The following is a 5,188-nucleotide window of genomic DNA, read 5'->3' on the forward strand; positions in this document are numbered from 1 at the left end:
GCCCCTTAATAACCTAGATGTCAAAATGCAGTCTTTAAGAGCAATGTTGGAAATCTTTTAAGAGATTCCCTATGGAATCTACTGGAATCAAGCAATGGCTTCAGTGCCTTGGAATATTCCTTGACAAAGGAACTTTTTCTATAATCCTCATTGTTTAGTACCTATTACTTGGGATTCACCTCTATTCAACAGACTGTGCTCGTTACATAGAAAGCAAGGAGATCTTAATATGGGCATTCAAGATATTTTACCCAACAGAACCATAGCAAATCTATCTTTTTTGAGTGATGGCAGGTATTTGGGCCAGGAAACTAAGAGCTGTAATGTGGTGCCAGGAGGTGCTGCTCCTGCTCTGGCTGGCCTTGGCTTCAGTGCAGGGGCTTTACTTCCGTATCAGAGAGACTCAGAAATGCTGTTTCATCAAGGAAATCCCCTATGAGACCATGGTTATTGGTTAACACTAGCATGGGGTCAGTCTCTCACTTTCTACCTGAGCACAGACCCAGAATCTGACCCCAACTCTGGCCTCTGACCTCCTGACACTGAAAGAAACCAACCCTTGGCACTGGCCCCTGGCCTAGACTGAATCTCCTTCTTCATCTCCCCCTACTTCTTATCCCCAGCCCAGAACTGGGCTAAGTACAGTCATACCCTAACCCCAGAACTTACCTCCTTGGAGGCAGCCTGGAGTGTTAACTTGGCCCCAGAATGGACCAGCTCCTTCTCTAGGCTTACCCACAGTCCATGGAAACCCAGCTCCCCTCCCACTCCTATCCATTCAGTAGCATTCAGTTACTGTGGGACAGGTGTTCTGGGGGACTCACCGCTGCTAGGTGTGTTGTGATAGAGAACTCATCTGCCTTGCAGGGAATTACCGCATCCAGTCATGGTATAAGCAGATGGAGACCTTACTGCCTTCCACTCCAGGGTTGCAGATGCATCTGAAAGTGAAGGATTCAGTTGGAAATGTGGTATCACAGCAGTATGATTCAAAAGTCCAGTTCACCTACACCTTCCACACACCAGGTGACAACATATCTATCTGTACTTCAATTCTAGTCAAATAACCATCCTTGCAGGTGGCAAACTAAGGGTACATCTGGATAGACAGATTGGTGAGAACACCAACAACTACCCTGAAATTGCTGCCAAGGATAAATTAACAGAGCTACAATTCTGTGCTTACCAGTTGCTTGGTCAGGTGGAGTAGATCTAAAAGGAACAGAACTACCAGCGGTACCATGAAGATTGCTTCTGTATGACCAGCAAGAGCACCAACCAGAGAGTGCTGTGAAGGTCCATTGCTCAGACTGTCATCCTCATCCTCACTGGCCTCTGGAAGAGGGGACACCTCAAGAGTTTCTTTGAGGCCAAAAAGCTGGTGTAAATTTCTTTCCTGTACAGCTCCTTTCCTTTCATCCCACTTACTTGGTACTTACTTTCCCTCTATCACACCCTGGCTACTTGGATTTTGGATGAAAGAAAATTGAGAACATGTGCTCCTTTGGTTCCATGTCAGCCATGCCAATTAGGCTGAAGTTAGTAGCCACTAGACTACACAGAAACCATCCTTCTCCTCCCTCTCCAAATGTCATAGGATACTGGTCAAAACCTACACAAAGCTCTTTTTATACTCTGGGGAAGAGCTTGAACTAATTAGGATACCACCTTGATTTCATGACCTGCCTTTTCCCATATCCAGTCATCTCTCCTACCCTTCTGATTAAGTTAGCAGAGACCATTCACCTGCTCCCTTAATTTCTGATTTTCTTTTATCATGCCTATGTTGTATGTGACTGAAGTACCCAGAATAGAACACCCTAGCCTCACTACTGTCCAGTTAGTCCCGGCTTCACTGAGATGATCTGTGGCTAGAAACAAGTTGGCAGGGCTTGGATACCAAGGGAATGAGATTTTTTTATATAACAAACATTTTTGATATATGTATTTTATCCTTCATATCTGAAATGTCACTGCCTATATGTGTAAGAGTGGTTGAAAAGTTCAATGCGGAACTGACAGTCTTCATCACTGTCTATGGGTTTTGGCGGGGGCAGGGCAATAGGGGTTAAGTGACTTGCCCAAGGTCACACAGCTAGTACATGTGTCAAATGTCTGAGGCTGAATTTGAACTCAGGTCTATCCTGACTCCAGGGCCAGTGCTCTACTCACTGCACCACCTAGCTGCCCCCTCTGTCTGTGTTTTTTATAACTACTGTGGCAATTCTCAGACTCTTCAGTGAAAGTTTTAGAAAGTAGGAACCCAAGCAGATGTTTTAGCCCATTTTTAGTAAAGCCTTGCCTGTAAGTCATGCGCAGGCCCCCTTGGAGCCTTTGAGCCCCTTATGGATATTAAAGGGATGTGAAGTTAAGGTCATGTGGAGTGAGCAGTTGGAGGTAGCCAATTTTCTTCCCTCCCTCTCTCTTTCCCTCATAGAGCTGCTAACTGTTAAATTATTTAAGATGTAGTAAATATTTTCTCCATGGTTCACAGGTTTAGTTCTTTGTACAGATTTTCCAGTGAAATAAAACCTGTTCTGGTAACTTGTGATGCTTGAGATGAAATAAAAGTTCTTACCAAACCAGAAACCAAGCAGAATAGTAAAGGAAACCTGATAAGAAATAACCCTAAGGACCACTTGGAGCTGTTCTTAAATCTCTTGAGACCCTCTTAGCTTAGAACAAACACTCCAAGGGCTCAATTAGAGTTAGGACGGCATCCAACAAGCAAGGGAATTAGGTATTTGCCCCGGCAATCTCCTCAGCCTCAGCCTTTAAGAATCATTCTGGGCAGACCTTATCACACCTCCTTCATGCTAGAATGCTCATTATTTGTCCCATTTCAGATGTTTGAGCTAGGGAAGATTTGTGGGTTATATGGCTCATGACTCTGGATAGTTGTGTATTAAATAAGACAATAATCTAATATTGTTCATAGATATCATGAATTCAGAGTGAACTCTCTTTATCCTGGCTTCTTAGGAACAGGGAGGATTCCCAGTTAAATAGTAGGGGTAGGGTTAGACCAGTTTTCCAAACAGTGTCAGGATGCTGTGATGAACTTATCTAGTTTGGACATTTCATGCTAGTCTATCACTGTACTGGTACTGACCTTTATAGCTTAATAGGGTCCATCAGAACCTATACAGTATGAGCTTTGGAAAGCCAGGGTAACCACCACACTACTAAGGTATTGGCATATAACTTTAAAGAATAAGCTCCTGAATGTTCACACATGCTATGGTAGGGAATGGGGGTTCGAAGCCTAGCTCATTAGAGACGAGAGAGAGACACCTCTGTCCTGAGCTGTTTCCATGTAGTTTACAGGTATGTCATATACTGTCAATTATTAATCAGGACAAGTTGAAAAGATATTCCAACAAAACAGGAAATGCCCCATGCCATCCTTCCTCATAGCACTAGCCTCATCTATAGGTTCAATGTCCCTTATTGCAAACGAAATGAAACGCTGAATTCCATGTCAATTACCTTATTCCTGCCTGAATGTACTTATTCTTTTCAAGAATGTTTTCCTCAGTAAAAACAGATAGATTTGTGATGGTTCTATTGAGTAAAGGATCATGAATGCCTTTGTTGAATCTCCTTGCTTCCTATGTAAAGACCACAGTGCACTGAATTGAACGGAGTCACAAGCAAGAGCAGCCGTGTGGCACAGCAGATAGAGTGCTGAGCCTGGAGTAAGGAAGGCTCATCTTCCCAAATTCGAATCTGACCTCAGACACTTATTAGCTGCGTGACCATGAGCAAGTTACTTAATGCTGTTTGCCTCAGTTTCCTCATCTATAAAATGAGATGGAAAAGGAAATGGAAAATTACTCCAGTGTCTTTGTCAAGAAAAACCCCCAAATGGGGCCATGAAGAGTCAGACGTGTCTGAAACGACTGAACACCACCACCACCACCACCACAAGCAATATGTACTGAACTATGAGGATTATAGCAAAAGTCCCTTTATCAAAGAATATGCCCAGCCACTTAAGCCATTGCTTGATTCCAGTACAGGCTACATAGGGATCTTTCTGAAAGGTTTCCAACATTATTAAAGGCTGTGTTGGAGCATATAGGATAAGACTTGCCTGCCTCAGTATTCCACTGGGCTCAGTGAAAATGAATGGTAGTTCCATGTCTTGCTTCCCTGCAAAGCTGGGCTAGGACTCTACAGGGGAAGAATGTTTTCCTGTTCATGTAAACAACTCCACCGAGAGACAGAGAATGTGCTGTGATTCAGGGCATTTGACTTCCACATATCATGCCATTATCAACAAAGCATCAAGTTCATTAAGGTTCCATTAGGGTATCTTCGCCCAGGAAAGAGTTCTCTCCTTCTGTAAATATTCTACACAAAGGAAATACTTCCCGCCAATTAATGGAGAGAGAAAAAACTTAATTGGAGGAAAAATACTCACAACCGGAGAAGCTGAGACTTATTACAATATGGTGAATTCAAAGAAAAAAAATTAGTTTTGATGAACTACAATCTTACCAATAGAATAGCTTCTCTCACAATAAATGGTTTCCCCTCATATCCGCAATAGACACTCTTTTACTAATCCAGATAAATTGAAAAAAGTACCCCAACAAATCACAGGGTGTTCCACACCATCTTTCCTGTAGCACTAGTCTCATCCATGGGGGAAATGAAACATTGAGTTCCATGTCAATTACTTATTCCAGCCTTCAATGGGCTTATCCTTTTCAAGAGGGTGTTCTTCAGTAGAAATACATAGATTTGCTGTGGTTCTGTTGGGTAAAGAATCTTGAATGCCCATGTTAAATTTCTGCTTTTTATGTCATAATAACAGTCTATTGAATAGAGATGAATCACAAGCCAAATGTACTGGACCATGAGGATTACAGCGAAAGTCCCTTTGTCAAGGAATAGGCCAATGCACTGAAGCCATTGCTAGGTTCCTGCAGACCACAAAGGGATCTTCTTGAAAGCTTTCCAACTTTCTTCTTCAAGGTTGTGTTGTGACATATATAGTAAGGCTTCCCTACCCAAATATTGCATTGAGCAGAGTATAAATGATTGGTGGTTCTTTATCTTGCTTCCCAATAGAGCTAGGCCAAGGATTTACAGGGACAAAAGGTTTCCCTGGAAAAGCAAACCATTACACAGAGAGACCAGGAATTTGCTATGATTCAGGGTATTTAGTTGATTTCATATA

The 5,188-nt window shown here is 42.5% G+C and overlaps 1 pseudogene; it reads left to right on the plus strand.

Annotated features, from left to right (window-relative positions):
* The first annotated feature begins 287 nt into the window (after positions 1 to 287).
* On the plus strand, positions 288 to 1,387 carry LOC118834760 (annotated as a pseudogene).
* Positions 1,388 to 5,188: the final 3,801 nt, after the last annotated feature.

Source organism: Trichosurus vulpecula, chromosome 1 (genome assembly GCF_011100635.1).
Source record: "Trichosurus vulpecula isolate mTriVul1 chromosome 1, mTriVul1.pri, whole genome shotgun sequence".
Taxonomy (NCBI): Eukaryota; Metazoa; Chordata; class Mammalia; order Diprotodontia; family Phalangeridae; genus Trichosurus; species Trichosurus vulpecula.